The 18773-nt window shown below is 45.2% G+C and overlaps 1 protein-coding gene across 1 annotated transcript in view; it reads right to left on the bottom strand.

Moving 5' to 3' along the window:
- Window positions 1-18773, bottom strand: part of si:dkey-246i14.3 (ephrin A4) — a 41334-nt gene that overhangs the window by 21748 nt on the left and 813 nt on the right. The gene's annotated exons all lie outside the window — the stretch shown is intronic.

The raw sequence follows: 18773 nt of genomic DNA, 5'->3' as shown, positions 1-18773 counted from the left end.
CCCCCCCCCGTCACACACACATCCTGGAGAGCCTGCAGAATCGACCTCTTTAGACTGAAACGGAGGTGATCAGCACCTCATCATGGGAAGGAAGGAGAGACTGGAGGGAGCGACCGGCGCGTTCCTGTTTTACATCTGTGTGTCTTTGCTCCCGTCAAGGTCAGCAGGATGCGAGTCTCTGCTGCGCGTTTGGCTTTCATTTCTGTGACTCTTAACCTGAGAAATGCAAGCTATGTGAACTTTGTAACATTTCCTCTCTGATTTGTCCGTCCGTTGTTTTCCCACCAACACGAAACTTCTGATCGACCGTCGAGCTCTCTGATGAATAACGCTCACACCAGACGAGGCTGGAGTTTCTGGCGACTTGATTAAAGTAAATATTCAAATTTTAGTGACTTTATTCGTGCTTGGGTCTATTTTGCAAAACTGCAAATAAATTGTTATTGACCCAAAGACGCATTTGGTTTTTATTTATATTTTAAAACATTTTGAATCCTCAAAAACAGAAGTTGAGAAGAGTGGATCTTTTTGAAACATGTAAAAAATAGTCAAGTTGACTCAACTTAAAATAATTTGTAACCTTGCTGCCTTAATATTTTGATTAAGGCTAGCAAATTATTTCAAGTCATTTCAACTAACTTATAAATCAGGCAAACAAAAAATTTCCGGTAATTTCAACTAACTTGTACATCAGGCAAACAAATTATTTAAAGTAAATTCAACTTGGATGTGAGTTGAAATTACTTTAAATAATTTGTTAGTCTGAATCAAAGGTTTGTAGAAGTTACTTAGATTATGTGGTTGATAGAACTAAAATATTAGTTGGTCTGACTGAAAAAAGAAAATTTATTCAACAAAAGAAAATAAGCTATGTGAACTTTATCCCATAAGTTGAAGAAACGTACTAGTTTGGTGACATTACTTAATATGATTTGCTAGCGTTAATCAAAATTTTAAGGCAGCAAGGTTACAAATAATTTTAAGTTGAGTCAACTTGGAATTTTTTATAGTGTAGATTTGTGAAAATCATCTTGTTGCAGCGCTAAATTAATTTCTGGTTTCCAGAATAATTCCAGTAAAATCTGCAATACCCCCCCCCACCCCCCACCCCCGCCCCACCACCCCCACCCCACCCCCACCCCCAACTCTCTCTTTATTTAATCTCATTATTAAAATCATCACGCGTTTTTTTGCACTTCCCCAGCTTAGGGAAACAACACCGAGAAGGTGTCCGGACACCTGGAACGACTCGATTTGTTGACGTTATTTATTCTGTTGCAGCTTTTAGCCAAACTGGACGATTCAAATACTGTTTTTAATTAGCTGCCAACGAACGAAGCCCAGTGAGGTTTAAAGCTAATCTCTAAAAACAATAGCACACATTCACACACTGCATTAGTACTGGCCACTGTAGGCATGGACTTTTAAATGCCACCTCAACAAAGTGACTGCTTGCACCTTTCGGTTCCTGCAGGCTCAGTAAAATGACCAGAAGGCATGAGCCATCCGGGCCACCCTTTATCCAAACTGTGCAGATCAGCAGGCTCTCTTCACCCACATGCACCATCAGTCCGCAGACGCAGTTAAACCACAGATATACAAACACACCTGCTGCTTCTGGCCTCAAGGATTCTCAGTCTAAAGTCGAGACAGAGCCTATTTTCTGCCTGTTATGGCATAAGTCTGCTCACTGTGTGCATGGGCGCCGATTCTGTGGGGCTCAGCAGCACAACGGGACGTATATGGCCAGCGGAGCTGAGGAGAATTGCTCGATTGAGGCCCACGGGACAGATCTGTACAGAAACCAATTCATCCGAACCGTTTTGATATGGCTGCAGGTCTGCAGAAACCATCCACCCTTCATGAGGCGGAGCGCTCTCATGCATAGACACGACTCGTCCTGTGTGGTCCAGTCTAATCCCAAAATAAGCTTTCCACCGACTTCTCTTGGAGGTATGAAATTACTGTCCACAACATACAGCAAATGGACCGAAGTGAAAAAAAGTCTTTACTTTCTCCATCTGACAAGAAGCGCTGAGAAGTCGCCTCACTTTTCCTAACAGCAGCGGCAAAAAAAAAAAACAGTTAAAAAAGCAGAAAAAAACGACAAGATCAAAAGTTTACAAGACTGGCAGGGAAACGAGGAAAAGTGGGGTGCTCCTACTGTGAGGGGTGCATGAGGGGGTAAATAAGGTCAGACGTGCTGTTACCAGGACAACCACCAACCCTGAGCTGGGATTGGTGCCAACGAGCCAACGCCCCACCCATCCATCCGTCTTTTTCCTGCATTCGTGAGTCGGGCAGCCGAGACCTCAGAGTAATGAGTGCTCTCCATGTTTCAGCAGTCTAAATGGAGCTGCAGCGTAAACGCCGGGCCGACGTGTGCAGGTGCCCGACTCCGATTTAGACACCAACAGAGCTAAAGAACGGGACGGAGGGGGTACCGGCAAAACCGTGATGATTGTTCTGTTTTTAAGACCAAACGGCTTTGCTGCAAAGTGGCGGACGTAGAAAAGCCAAACACGAGTTACTCTTAGTTGGACGTCTTAACCAATAAAAGTCGACTTTGTTGTGGGTGGCGCCATCCTTAAACACTAGATTCCCAGTTGGCCGGCATGAATCCCAACAGGGTAACAGGTTCATAAATCTGGGATTTTTCTGGAAACTAAAACAAGAAGCTGAAAACAACGAAGGAAAAACTTCTGCAACTACAAATGATTAAACTATTTACACACGGCAACAAGCTTCACGTGTGAACAAATGACTGGGTGACTGATGTTCCCTCCATTATAGTCCGGTAAACACGTTTCAGGTCACTGGCCAACACCCTAAACACACACCTGCTGGTGCATGAACCTACCACCTCTCCCGCTTTAGGGTGGGAAAAGACCTGCAGCCAGTACCACTAATCTATAAAATTAACAAGCTGAACAAACTATGGAGAACATGAAGTACAATACAAACAGGTATTGCTATAAAAACAATAATTAACACAATCATTGGGTAAAAGTCATCACAAACCAGCCTCCAGTGAGGCCCAAACCCTTATAAAGTCACTGTTTGTCAGTTTAGCCCTCCACTGAACAGTTACCCATTAGCACACATAGGGGTGAACTAGGGGTGGGCAACATAAACGATATAAGGTAGAAACAATATAAAATTGGGTAATAATAAGAGTTTTTGGCTATATCACAATATCGAGATAACACATGACGTCACTAAAGGTGCTTTTATAGGACACACCATGCCGGCATGTCGGCGTAATATTACCGCAATGGTATGTATGGTAAATTAGAGCCCTGCACTGGAGCTACAGGTCGGCCCGGCCCGAGGGCCGGGCTTCGGGCCAACGACTGTGTAATCACCTCGGACATGGGCCGGGCCGGGCGCCTTTATTTTTAATCAAATTCATAAAAAAAACACTGAAACACTTGAACGCAGCAGCACCTGCCTGCTTCTCACGCACCGTTAGCTCAGTTAAGGTGTGTGTGGTTTATAAACGCGCCGATATAAACGAATTCTCACACTGCTGATTGAAACATGAGCCCCTATTCTAACATGCCCTTTTATGTCTGCGAAACCATTCGTTCATTCTCATGAAAACAGCAGCATTCTGTTTTTCTGTGAATAAATTTGCTCTGCAGTTAAAATAAATACAGCATTCATTGCTGGTTTATTTCTAACTGGAGAGCGCATTTTCAGAACGGCAGATTAAATTTACAAACGCTTTATTAATTGGGGGCGATTATTTAATCTGCCGCTCTGAAAATGCGCTCTGCAGTTAGAAAATTAGAACGCTGCTTTTTTCTAATTGCACAAGAGCGCATTTTCAGAGCAGATTAAATTTACAAACGCATCCAATTAATATGGTGTTCGTAAATTTCATCTGCCGCTCGAAAAATACGCTGTTAGAAAAAAAAGCTGCATTGATGCTGTTTTTCTTTCTTTTTTTTACTGCAGAACGCTTCCCACAGGTAATTACAATGCTGAGCGTCTGTCACGCTAAAACATTAAGAAAGGTTAAAAAAAAAAGTCGGGCTCGGGTCGGGCTGAGGCTCAGATTCGAGGCCCGTGCAGGGCTCTATTACAAATCATGTGGACAAAGAGCTTCCTCTGTCGCGGGTCCTAGGAACTTCCAGCCACAGTTCGACTGGCATCCACCTCGGCAGATTTTAAGTCTAGACTACAGACACTATTTTACCCTTGCTTTGTTAGTTTGGCTTTTACTACTCTTACTTTATCGTCCATTGTAAGGTTTCATTGGTTTTATTGGTACTTTTTTTTTGTCGGCTTGTCTTTTTTTACTGTTGGCTGTATTTTATAGTACTGTTTTATGTTTTTTTATCTCTATTATTGTGCGACTGTTCAGCACTTTGGTCAGCCGTACGGCTGTGTTTTTAAAGTGCCATATAAATAAAGGTGGTACGGTATGATGAGTCTTTTTTATTTTTTTTCCACAGCACAAATACCCGTGACCCACCCGGCACACACTCCAGAAACAAAGTGGCTCGATCGCGTGCCAGTCGCAGACTCCACAGTTTAGGTGTAGTGAAGCATATTAAATGAAATCGGTGCTGAGGGCAGCTGCAAGTTCACTACTAAATGGTGAGAAGTGGGTTTTCTAACCCCCAGAAAATGCAAAAACACTTTGGCGGATGCTTTGAAACGGCTTTCTGGATTTTCTGGTGTTCCTTTCCGTCAGCTAATTAATTATTCTAAAATGTCTACAAGTGCAAGCACGCTGTTTGTCAGCTGGGTTCGTCATCGACTCTGTAAACAAATCTCCTTCCTACACAAAATTACACCTGGTCTCTCTGAGACCCCAGACTGGACGGGACTTTTACGTGAAATCAAACAACATTCATGTTTGTGGAAATGCTCGTTTCACCAGCCAAAAGGCTCACTTTTAACATCAGGGAACTCTTTAATGACTCTTTTCACCTTTCATCTTCTGCATCCGGAGCTCCCGGTTCAGCCGGATTTAACCGCACTAAACTCTCCTTATCTGTGGCCCAGGTCTTCAGCCCACCTGTGTAAGTGGGTTAAGTAGGACATGCAAACAAAACCTCTTCAGTGCATGAACACAGACATGCATTTACTCAGACTGAGTCACTACACTGAAAAGGGCACTTGCAAAGCAAATACACTCGACCAATAAATCAGAGCTGGCTTTAAAAATCCATCATTTTCTAAAGTAGGTCACCGCTCTGATTCCAGGGGGGGAGGGGGGGGGGGTTGTCTCCGAGGGTGATGTGAAGGTCAGTCGGGATGGGCAGTCCTGAGTTTTAAGTCTCAGGCGAGCGCTCTCCTGTTGGTTCTTTTTACCCGTTTTACAGCGGTTAGCATTTTCAGTTCGACATCCATCAATAAAAAAAGAAGAAGTTCTCTTTTTCCGTTGGCATCATGGTGGAACCTGGAAGTAAAAGTCAGAGAACGTCTTTGGAGGTGAAGCAAACAGCTAAAACCAGAGTGAACATCTGAGCAAACTACTCTAAAGGAAGCTAAAGGAGGCTACAAACTCATGGACTGATGGTGACCTGGCTTTGTTGCTTTTAGTATTAGTTGGTTCACGTTGGTGTTAGCTCATTGTTGGCGTTAGCTACAGCAGGCTGCTGCAGGGTTGTTTACGACCGTTGTAATTCCACTTTCAACCAGCAGGGCGGAGGAGACTGCTCTGTGTTACCTGCAGAACTTCCACTGTTGGTTCCATCTCCATCTCCATCTCGTTTCCTTCCCCAGTCTGCACACCTCACCACTTTCCCTCCGCCACCCGACTCCCCCATCCCGCATCTTCCTCTGTTTATCTAAGCACTTTCACGGTCACTGCTTTTGAATCCCAGGAGCCTCGGCTGCCGCCTTCCCTCTCACCCGATCCATGCCTCTCTCCAGCTCTCCATCTTTCTCCGTCACATCGGTTAGGATTCGTATCGCCTGCGTGTGTCGGGGAAATAGACGGTCCACTTCACTCCCCCTCGAGGCACCCAGCTTTATCCTGTTCTAGTCACGCAGAGCTCGCCACTCGTGCTGCCAAGCCAACACCGAGTGTGAAAAGCAGAGATAAAACCAAGGAAACATCTTGTTCTTGTTTTATTGTGCTTTAAAAATCTGTGGTTGGATATAGACGCGGACCCGAGTCCCTAAGCGCAGCACAATGAGCCGGACTTTGGGAATTTCTTTTTTCTTCCGAGCTGCGACTAAAAGTCCTGGAAAGGCCAGCTAAGGCCAACGCCACATCACAGCTGAAGGGTTCAGACACAATAAGGGGGGGTTAAGAGTAGAGAGGCAGGAAGTGGTGAGGGTCATGAGGAGAGGTGCAGACAGGATTAACTGATTAATTCTGGATTAAAGATGACTGGTCTGCGCTTTAACTAATGAACTGCCACGACCCCCCCCCCCCCATGACAAGATTAACACACAGGAGGTGAGGCATGGGAGGGACGGTGGGTAAGTCGCTTCACATAATATCAAAAATACACAATAAATGAGACAAATTCTGCTCAGAAAGGAAACCTTCAACATAAATAAAAACAAGACGTAGGCCTAGTCCACACGTAGCCGGGTTTTTTAAAAACGAATATCCGTCTCTCCAAAAACTTGCATTCACACCACCTCGTTTTAAAAAAAACTCCGTCCACACGTACCCGGATAAATACGTTGTTAAGGACATGCCAGACCTGTAGGCGGCAGTACTTCCCCCGTTTTTAACCTCGTCCTTCGTCTGTGGTCTTCCGCAAGGAGCAGTAATCCCGCTTGCAAAAACAAACAAGCAAAAAGCGCTTGGACAAGTGATAAAGCGAGCGCAGCTCTGAGGGCATCCATGCTGTCGGCTAGTGTAAACACAGGTCGCACACGTGATGTCAGCATTTTTTTGTCGCGGAAAGTGACGTCGCGGACCTGAAAACTCCGGTTTTGTCTGTCCACACGCAGACACCCAAAACGGAGAAAACGCAGATCTTCACTTTGGCCGGAGTTTTTAAAAAGATCCGTTTTCGTGTGAAAAAACTCCGTTTTCGTGTGAATGACAGGCCAAAACGTAGAAAAATATCTACCTTTTGGCAGATCCCCGGCTACGTGTGGACAGGGCCGTGGCATCACCGCTGCCGTCAACATCCAGCGTGCACGCCGGTGTTCTCAGAAGGTGTGCTGCATGCGAGGGTTAGGGTCCATTGAGATTCGTGAGTTCTGCTAGAAGCACGGCGCCATTTCTCTGATTCCTTTTCAGCATAAAGATAAAACGAACACCGGAGGATTTTAAACTGTTCGTTTCAAGCAGACGATCTTTTTGTGACGACTTTTAAAAGTACACAGTGAAGAATTCATCGGAAGAAATGACGAGCACGTTAGAAAATTCATTTTTAACTCTTATTTTGGTAACTTTGACGTGTTTTTATGTGAGTGGCGACTTCTGTATGTATTATTGGATGCTTTTGGACTACAGCTCATTAGTCCTGATGGATGTGATCGACTGCTCTGAAAAGGGGCAGTTCAAGAAGAAAAGCAAGATTTATTTTGGTTTTTTTGCACAAACCCACATAGGTAAAAAATGGCTGAAACACCCTTTCAGTGACGGTTGAGTTGTGTTCGTTTTATGGCTGCATATTCCCAAAAACCTTGTTTCTCAAACTCAATAACTTGTCTAATCGGAGCAAAATGCTGAAGAAAACCTGCAAACAAAGAAAAAAACTCAAGTTTAGTTGTTAAATTGTTTTTCTGGATGCTAATGAAAATACTGGGATTGTGGGTTTTTGAACACAACTGAACCAAAGTACCAATGATCCTCCTCATGGTTGCGTCGCAGAACTTCGGTGTTGGCTCGACTAAAAGAGCTTCGGAGTAGTTTGGTCCGTTCCAACAGTCTCCTCTGCTGCAGAGCGCAGAGAGCTCAGTCAGCTCTAAAACAAGTGAGGTTCCTCCTCAGGTCCTCCCCAGAGTCCGGCCGCCACTCGTGTTTGCCGGCAGAGCGATGGGAGCGCTGGCAGCAGGTGCAGATTTCTCCACAACACCTATAAGCCTGCGTCACGCCTCGTGTGAGAGAGTGTGCGTGCATGTGTGTGTGTGTGTATGTGTACGTATGCGTGTGCATGCATGTGTGTGTGTGTGTGTGTGTGTGTGTGTGTGTGTGTGTGTGTGTGTGTGTGTGTGTGTGTGTGTGTGTGCGTATGCGTGTGTGTGTATGTGTGCATATGCATGTGCAAGTGTGCATGTATGTGTGTGTGTATGTGTGCGTATGCATGTGCAAGTGTGCATGTATGTGTGTGTGTGTGTGTGTGTGTGTGTGCGTATGCGTGTATGTGTGTGTGCGTATGCGTGTGTGTGTGTGTATGTGTGTGTGTGTGTGTGTGTGTGTGTGTGTGTGTGTGTGCGTATGCGTGTGTGTGTATGTGTGCGTATGCATGTGCAAGTGTGCATGTATGTGTGTGTGTGTGTGTGTGTGTGTGTGTGTGCGTATGCGTGTATGTGTGTGTGCGTATGCGTGTGTGTGTGTGTGTGTGTGTGTGTATGCATGTGCAAGTGTGCATGTGTGTGTGTGTGTGTGTGTGCGTATGCATGTGCAAGTGTGCATGTGTGTGTGTGTGTGTGTGTGTGTGTGTGTGTGTATGTGTGCGTATGCATGTGCAAGTGTGCATGTATGCGTGTGTGTGTGTGTATGTGTGCGTATGCATGTGCAAGTGTGCATGTATGCGTGTGTGTATGTGTGCGTATGCATGTGCAAGTGTGCATGTGTGTGTGTGTGTGTGTGTGTGTGCGTGTGTGTGTGTGTATGTGTGCGTATGCATGTGCAAGTGTGCATGTATGCGTGTGTGTGCGTGTGTGCGTGCGTGTGTGTGTGTGTGTGGGGATGGCTGGGCCCCTCACTCCTCATTCTGACGGTGATGGTAATACCTGCTGACATCCTTTATTCCCCTCCCTCCTCCCTCCCCCCGGGGGACCTTCCTGAGCTGTTAGGGGAGTTGAAATCTGTTGACTCTTTCCCCGCCATCCTGTCCCCGAACACATCCTTCATCCCTCGCTCCCTCTCTCAGGTCTAATGCTTTTCATCTCTAGGGATTAAAAAAAATGAATCAGTGTTCATGTGTGTGTGTGAGCGTGAGTGTTTCGCCTCATGGGGCGGGGTGGGGGGGGGGGGGTGAGGGGGTGCTGAGCTAAACATCAGGGAGGCAAAACAAAAATATTAATTTTTGCTACGATGGATTCAAACATTTGTCTTCATCGTCCTCTGGAACTCTCAAAGCACCAGATGAACCGGATTGTTAGAAATTGTAGGAATTCTTCCGGAAAAGCCAAAGACAGGAACAAAAAGATTCCAACTATCCCTCCTGCGAGGGTTTATGAGTCCCTCCTGCATCCAGCGGAAGCATAAAGGAGCAGTTCTTTTAGTTTATTAGTCCATAAACTCTGTTCCTCTCAAGCTGGCCGCTGCTGCCGCTTTCCCACAATCCTCTGCGCTCACACAGTGTACTGCAACACGCTGCAGACAGATGGGTTCATGGCCAACAGAGGACGTCATTAGTCACATTTAAATCGATAAATAGGAAAAACGATGAGCTTTGTAGGTCAAAGTAAAAACAGCCACCATGCACAAAACAACTATTATTTCCTCTAGAGAGCGAAGGATGGACACGGCTTGCATCTTCCCAAAGAAAACATCTGATGACATCACTTCTGTTGCTTCTAGGGATGCACCGATACGATACTGGTATCGGTATCGGCACAGACACTGATACCAATACCAGTATCGGTATCTGTAAAAGTTAACCGATACCAATGCAGTTGCTTGTAAATGGCTTCACTGTAACTTGTCATTTCTGTTCACCTAATATTTTAGTTTTGTGATGATTTCCGTTCATGTATTTTACTTTTTATCTACCTCACAGTCTTTTCCTGTTGAAAGCAGAAAATAAAATGAAATCTGTATTCCAAATCATTGCATTTTTTTGTGTGGTAGAAGTATCGGTATTGGTAATCGGCATCGGCGAATACTCAGATCAAAGTATCAGTATCGTATCGGTTTGGAAAAAAGTGGCATCGTTGCATCCCTGGTTGCTTCTCTCACATTCTATCACCACACCTGAAAGTAATCACTCTGGGACACGACGAAGCTGCTGCCGAGTCTTTACCTCCACCCGGTGACATCCTGGCACATCACCGACGTCCACAGGAGCACCTCTGCTCCATATTTGTGTTTTATTCAGCCGCCCATTTGCATAAGTTCATAATAAGCGGGCAGATTGATGATGACAACAGACGGGGAGACATTAAAGCGTCAACACGTTCTGCAGCCTGAGTGAAACAAACATGAGCGGTTTGTGCCGAGGCCGTACGAGACTCACCTGTGACCAGAGCGAGTGAATTATTACACAATATTCATCCTAGATTTACAGAAGTCACAGCTGCCTGAAGCAGGATGGGGCTGGAGGAGAGACGGGCGTTTGGAGGTGTGACGGAAACGTCCATCCGACTGCGAGGACCTGGTCCTGCTGCAGCCTGGTGGGTCAATACTAATTCAATTTCTGTCTCAGAGAATTCCCAGGTTGGTGGGATTTCTGTGCTGAGTGAAAGCGGAGGTGCCTGAAAGTGTGTGTGTGCACACGCGAGTGTGTGTGTGAGGGGTAAATCCTACATGTTCCTGCTAAAACAATCATATTGTTTTTCTTTATTCAGGCTTGGACACAACCACGTATGGTGTCCCCCCCCCCCCCCCCCCCCCGCTGTTAGCTTAATTGCTGTTTTGCACGTCAGGCGAACACACAGCTTGTTCCTCCGACACCAGAAACGACGTTGGACTCCCAGCTCACCAGAACAGCGGCCATTTTGGTTCTCAGCTGTTCCCCCTCTCTCTGAGACATTCCTACAATGCAACTTATTACAGCTTAATGCGGCCTAATATTGATATATGTGCGCACGCGGGAGCGGGACAGCACGGAGGGAGAAATTGGGAACGCGTGGAGTCCATATGCAGCCCGGAGATAATGCCGATAATATCTGGGTGGTAAATTGGTATCGATTGACTAAACATCCTGACCAGGAGGAGAGGAGCCGCCGTCGCTTTCATGCTTGTACAGCACGTCTGCCCCGACGCCACCGAGCTGCACCGTGACTATCTGATCCATTTTAATACAGACGTCCTCACCGCCAGGCCTCCGCCCGGACCTCATTTAAAGCACAGCAAGTCAGACGCTCCCTCTGCAGGTATTTCTGCTCTGGCTTCGGCTGCAGAGATTAGTTTGTGTTGTGCAACTACTTGTTACATGCATTCTAAATGTATAATATATCAAAAAAATAGAAGATTATGGGTTTCACACCGATGCATGCCTGAAAACAGACCAACTTAGAAATGCACCTGTGCATTAATACACTGGTTCTGCAGGAGACGGTGCAATAATCCACCTTCTTCTTGAATTCTTGCGTTGCATCTAAAATCAGCTAACGAGTGGAAACAACAATGACCCATTTAGACGAGAGGCCGGAGCAGCGGTGGGTAAACGTTCCCACAGCCGCTCACCGCTGGCCACATGAGAGGAATGTTCCTGTTAAAGCCGCCTTCACAGCTGGCTCTGAGTATTTCAGAAACAAGAATTATTCAAAAGATCGCTAAAATATTATTAATACCTGTGGTGTTCTGGTGAGGCTGGAACATTCCTGGTTTGGGTCCAGCTTACTTTCAAGGAAGCAAAGACTTCCTGTTCCCCCCCCCCCCCCCTTCCAAACACACACACACACACACACACACACACACACACACACACACACACACACACCTTAGAGAGAACTATTGTTCACAGAAACTAACAACATTGGCACCAATTGTCAATTCTCAACCTTGCAAAACACTTAAGAAAATCACTGCTCTGCATTGTTTTCTGACAGATGAAGCAGCTAACGCGTTTTTAGAGCGCGCGCGCACACACACACACACACACACACACACACACACACACACACACACACACACACACACACACCACACACACACCACACACACACACACACACACACACACACACACACACACACACACACACACACACACACACACACACACACACACACACACACACACACACACACACACACACACACACACACACACACACACACACACACACCTATGAATGTACATTGATCGCAGCGCAGCCATTAGTGTGAGACAATAGAAAGAGTTGGTAAAAGACACACTGATGTAGCTCCATGACAGATGAAGAGAGGAGGAGGAGGGAGGAGAAGTCGCTTTGTTAGCAGGACGGGGAATAAAGTGTAATTACCTCACTGTTAGTTTGTTGATTAAGGTTCATCCAGGTTCTCAATGTTAATCACTTACCAGGGGAAGACGGAGATTAGTGCCGACAGAGACAGAGACGAGAGATATGCATTCATTTACACACACACACACACACACACACACACACACACACACGAAGATACAAGAATGAAAAGTGTCATCTGTCCTGATTGCTTTCACTTTGCTGCGTGTTGCTCATAAAGCTGCACACATCAGATCTGTGTGTGTGTGTGTGTGTGTGTGTGTGTGTGTGTGTGTGTGTGTGTGTGTGTGTGTGTGTGTGTGTGTGTGTGTGTGTGTGTGTGTGTGTGTGTGGAGGGGGGTATCTGAATGTGATTCACTTTGGTGTTTAGAGTAGATCGTTCATGGTGCACACAGAGGAGTGACGCAGAAATAGAGCAGCGACTCCATGACAATCAGGAGGACGTTTGTTCTAAAGAAACAGACTATGATAAACCGATATAATTATTCAGCTCCTCCTGAGGCGTTTGAACCTTTTAACATGTCGATGGTTTAAACACGCTTGGTTTGGTTGGAGCTCAACCTCAGAGTCTGTCTGAGAGACAGAAAGAAGGAGCTCAGAGAGCGGGTTAGGGTTTGTTTGTTTTGTAGGACACTTCACTTCTAAGTGGGATTCTACTGAGACGTTATAAAACCTCTAGTATCTTACCTGCTGCAGATAGTTGGTTGAATGACCCCAGATAAGAGGAACACATCAATTCTGGCAGAATAGTCGTTAGCTCAGGAGACCGGCCGTTAGCTCAGGTGACTATCAATCAATCAAAGCTTTATTTATAAAGCGCCTTCCGCAACCCTGTCAGGAAGCCTAAGGCGCTAGGCTTTAGCTCAGATGACTAGCCTTTAGCTCAGATGACTAGATGTTAGCTCAGATGACTAGCTGTTAGCTCAGGCGAATAGCTGTTAGCTCAGGAGACTGTTAGCTAATCAGACTAGCACATCAGTCTAGCCGTTAGCTCAGGAGACCAGCCGCTAGCTCAGGAGACTGTTAGCTAATCAGACTAGCACATCAGTCTAGCCGTTAGCTCAGGAGACCAGCCTTTAGCTCAGGAGACTGTTAGCTAATCAGACTAGCACATCGGCCTAGCCGCTCAGGAGGCTGTTAGCTAATCAGACTAGCACATCAGTCTAGCCGTTAGCTCAGGAGGCTGTTAGCTAATCAGACTAGCACATCAGTCTAGCCGTTAGCTCAGGAGGCTGTTAGCTAATCAGACTAGAACATCGGTCTAGCCGTTAGCTCAGGAGGCCGTTAATGATGCGTTCGATTTGTCCTTGGAACTTGGAAATCCCGACTTCAGAGAAGGAACATTCAAATGAAAGGCCCCTCAACGTTGGACCTCCCGGTTGGAAACTCAGAAGAATTTTAAAACTCTGACGTTGACATCCAAAATGGCAGCTCTCCGTATCAACAACAGTATCTTTTGGGCGAAATGTGTTTATTTACTGAACACGCTTATAAGAGTGCGTTTAAAACCAAATTAAGGTGCATGTAGTGCTTGCACCGCTAAGCTGAACATACTAAAACTTTTGTTTCCATGTTGGACGAACAGCTTAAAACTCTGTTATTAAGATGAATCTACAAACAAAGGCTACTTGGGAGGTGTGCATCGCCATATTGGAATCCAGACTACTCCGACTACGATAACCAGAACTCGGGCATGACGCCATTCCCAGTTCCGAATTCCGACTTCCGAGGTAAATCGAATGCACCGTAACTAATCAGGCTAGCGCATCAGTCTAGCCGTAAGCTCTGAGAGCAGTTAGCTCATTAATATGGTCAGAATTATACAGATTTGCTAAAATGAGGATGTTTAACGAGCCACCTACAGCAGGTATGATAACTTTCTGACAAACATGCTTTGAAAATGGATTTAAGTGGAGGAAAAATGATTTAATTCACCCAGCAGGTCTTGTCCTTATTGAAAAGCTTGTTTTCCTTTAAGTTAATTTCTCATTATCCAAGAAAATTAAAGGCTAAGCTTTTTTCAAGAAGTCAAAAAGGATTTCAAACCAGAGGTTTGGAGTAACTGCAGCGAGTTTGCTTCCTCTCCTGGGGGAAGCAGGCGAAAACCCAAGTCAGAGGATAAATAAAGAGTGGAGCTGATTTCAGGTTCAGGTACGGGTGACATTTATTCTTGTTACAGATGTATGAGCTGCTCATATCCAGGCGAGAAAAGGCTTTTCTCAGATCATCTCTTGCTAAAGTGTGAGTGGATTTATGAGGATGGATGTAGCATAAAAAATATAAATCTAGCAGACACGGCTGCATCACAACATAGTATGGTCAAAGTGTTTTGGGCCAAAAGCACAATAAAGTAGCTGCAGCTTGCAGCTCAGAACTGAGGATTGTTGTTTGTACACACAAATACACACAAACAACTGTGGTTATGTAACTTTACTGCTCCGGGAAGTACAACACAATTCCTCATCTAATAAGGAACTATTGCGCAGAAGGAGACGCAGTCATAAAGCCGAGTGTGATCGTAAACTCTCTTCATAAAAATCATAAAAGAGGCCGACCACTTGAGCCCTACAAAAGGAGAAGCCGGGGTATCGGATCCCTCAGCATCCACCGCTGACCCGGCACTCAGCCCATCACCTTCACTGCAGAGCTCCATTTTTCAATCTGCAGAGTGCTAAATGTGTATCGGGTGAAGTGTTTCATCGAGCCTTTGTTACGGGCATATTAACGAGAGAAGAGCGAAGCAAACGAGCCTCTTCAGTCTCCACTTCACTGCCCCCGCTTCATTAAAACCATAAATATGGATGTCAAAGGAGAGGTGGCGACCAGAGACGGTGTCATGTCATCCACACCGAAGTCTTCTGCTCCCAACCTGAAGTCGTGATGGAAAAGCAGGCACAGTGGTTGTTGTGTTTGGTGGCAGTAAGAAAAAAACGAGCATAATTAATAGCACCGTCCAGCCAAATGAACATCATGAAGTTCTCTGAATTTTACCTTTTTAGGAGTTTACCAAAGTCTAAAATTAAAGACCAAGTTCACAAATTTTTCAGCAGATTTGTAAATGGTCTTTATTGCAAATAAATGCCTTGCGAGTCAATCTCTGGGGGAAAAAAGCTCGGGCGCTCATTTTTAACGAACTAGAAGTGAGCCAGATCGGAGTTGAGCTTCAGAGGGCAGGATTTGGAGTTTTACTTCCTGATACTTCGACATCTCCCCTCGGATTGGCCAACAGCAACACAACTCTGCAACTGCCTATGTTTGCTCTGCAGCCTTGATGACTTCTGCCATGTGGTGGAGTTGCTAATGCTAACAGTTAGCTTCTAATAGCCAAGTCATTTTCTGCTGTTTCCTGGACGCTAAACCAACAACAGCCTTCCCTGTTGCGAGTCAGCATGAGTGAGTCCATGAATTCTAATTTTCTGTGTGATGTAGATCTGTCAGGCTTTTCCAATTCGACCGTTTCACAGGGGCAGGAATATGCTGTAGTTTTAACAATGCGTACGCCATGTTTGTTTTGGTTGTACCCCACGAACCCAGCTCTCTATTTAGTCTGAATTATTTAGTGTGCCCCCTACTGGAATCCTCCAGTACTACATGCAGTGCCGTGCAGCAGCAAGTATGCGAACAAAGATGGTGCCTGCGTCAACGCAAGGTTTAAAAGAGTAAATGTCAGTAAATGTTTCAACCCATTTTCTAAAGTGCAGCATTATGTTAAATGCACTGGGTTTTACCCTATTACATTTACATTTCATGGTTAAACAGTGCATGTTAAAATCTAAGCTCAGCTCGGCAGTGACGTAAAATACATAAATATCATTTTACTTACCGAAAAAAATGAAGTGGAGACTCCTTGGACGCTCTATTAGTGCAATTAATGCCACAGCAAGTCATTTTGTCCAACAATTGCACAAAAAATATCCAAAAAAGAATACACAAACACAGAGACTCAAAATCCCGGAACAGTTTCCAGGCGAGGCCGAGGCTCTACTGAGGCCTTTCCACGGAGCTAGCTCTGTGGTCACGTGGGTCTGATGCTCATTAATTATACCGAATTTTAGGCTTTTAATACACTTAAACAGAAGAGTGAGAAAAAAATTCACCCCCCTCAGAGTTGTCATGAGTGTAAACTAGATCATTTAAACCAAAAACATGTTTTGGTACCAGGCTGTAAACATGTTTATTTCTGCTGTGAAATTGGTATTTTTAACATGGGAGTCAATGAGGATTTGCTCGCTTCTGACACCAGCCCCTAGTGGATGAGGGTGGAACTGCAATTTATTTCATTTCCGGGTTTGCTTCAATTTTCACCCGCATTGTGGGGGCTTGGTTGGGAATAATAAAACTAATTCTGCCTGTGGGGAATTAAAACAAAAGTACTAATAAGTAGGGATGTCCCACTGGGCAAAGATTACAGGGTTCTACACCAAAATAAGGGACTCCAAAGGTCCAAACTCTAAACTGGGCGGTTAAACCAAACTCAAGGTGATATTTTAAACTAAACCGAAAACCCACAACACTCTAAATGTAATAAAAGGGAGATCTACACCACAAAAAAGATGAACTCTAAACGAAAACCTAATAGCTTATCCAAACGCAAGAAGCTGTTAGCGAAAATGCTAACAGTAGCTTTACCAACGTTAAGTTCAAGTTACCAAGTTTAAATAAACCAAAAACACCCAGCAGCAAACAGACCAGCACGGAGGAGAGACTGCTACCACCAAAACAGCTCTCCTCATGTCTGAAAGAAGCTCCTTTATGAAGGGAGAAACGCTCCCGGTGGTTTTCTACATCTGCAATAGAGACGGAGCAGCGCATCTGACCCCGGAAGTTGTTGTCCGTTGCCGGGAGACGAAGGCGGGCAAAAAAGGAAAGGAATCTAGTAGCGGACGGACATTGTTCCGGGTCGGTATTTGGTAGAGATGTTAGTGAAGGTGGAGAAGAGGGCGAACTAGAGGGAAAAAAGGCAGATTCCTCCTCTATTTACAAACTCCTGGGGATGCAACAAGTGGGCGCGGTGCGTCGACTACCGGACCTGACGTCGACGGATTTTTAGAATCGAGCCGTCGACGTCATTGAGGCTTCGCTACAGCCCTAGTGAACTTGCTCTTTAAAAATGATCATTTTTCAGGAGAGCACAATGACAGAGTTTTAAACTCTAATCACGTTAAGAAATGAGCAAAAAAACAACTGCTGCATAATCTCACAAAACATGCCAAGATACAGCATTTTCCCTCGCCAGACAAAAACTGCCCCGATCCAAAGTGTTTGTGCCTTGCGGCTGATATTATTCACTTACGGGTTTAAATTTGATCTGCTGATTTTCCTAAATGACTTGCTACGTCAGATTTTACCCGACATTGATGCCATTGAAGCGAGGGGAACGTCTCCATTCTACAACGGAAGAGGCAGGAGGATCAAAAGTAAACGATGGATGCTAGCATGTTGCTACTAGCATGTTGCTACCATCTCATGAAACTTTAAACAGGGCTGACTCCTGTAGTTAACAAAGTTTAAAGCACAGACACATGATGATCGGTTTGTGTCAACAGCTTGTTTTGAAGATGACTCTTAGCGACGAACACGCCATAACACCCGTAAAATTCACTGAGTTATGTCCTTTAGCCACTGCGGCCATCTTGAATTGAATACTTCCTCTAAAAGCTGTTTAGTTCCAGATTCTAAACTCTCCAGCATGAGGGGCGGATCTAGAATAACAAAAAGAAATCCTGACACAGTTTTAGGAAAGGACTGACCCCATAACTGGTAACATTCAACATACAGTAGCTTAGCTAAACTGTAAGAAGATAATCTGAGGCAGTCATGGGCCCCATGGCGCAGCGTTGAACCAACAACCCCCTCCCCGTCCCTGTGCAGCTGCCTTAACGGGACTGGAGAGGTGACAGACCAGCTGCTGGCAGGCGGCTAATAGAAAATACAGTTTGAGTAAATGACTGAAGCCCAAATAATCACAGTGCCAATAACCATCACAAGGCAGAAGGGAGTCGTGAGAGATGGGGCAGAAAAAAAGAAATATAGAGCGAGAGAGCTAATGAAGAGGAAGAGAAAGAAGTGATGAAGAGGGAGAGGAAGGGGGTCGAGGGAGAGGGGAGTCGGAGGATTTGGACATCACTGATAGCTCTGTGATTGGGTGGTGCTGCTGATGAGAGTGACTCTCCCGCACCGTGATGCTGATGGTGCTGTGATTGCGTGGCCCCTGCTACAGGCTGAGACCATTCATCTCCCCGGACCTCAGGGGAACATCAAAAAGGTGCTCCTTAATCCTCAGAGTTTCTCCCAAACTACTTTTCAGTTGAATCCCAATTACAGCTCTGGGTTCTACCGGCATCTCAGAAAAGCCTTTTATTTATTTGGGGGGGATTATTAAACCTCTGGGGTCATTTTGTAAAATCTGAAGCAGCAGCTGACAAATGAGATGATATAGGTAACAAAAGTCTTTAAATAAGCAGGAGATGTGATTTTAGGCCTGGAGCTGCATCTTTCTTACCTCAACCC

Source organism: Nothobranchius furzeri, chromosome 5 (genome assembly GCF_043380555.1).
Source record: "Nothobranchius furzeri strain GRZ-AD chromosome 5, NfurGRZ-RIMD1, whole genome shotgun sequence".
Classification (NCBI taxonomy): Eukaryota; Metazoa; Chordata; class Actinopteri; order Cyprinodontiformes; family Nothobranchiidae; genus Nothobranchius; species Nothobranchius furzeri.
Note: the sequence above shows the minus strand (reverse complement) of the source record. Positions and strands in the feature narration are given on the sequence as shown.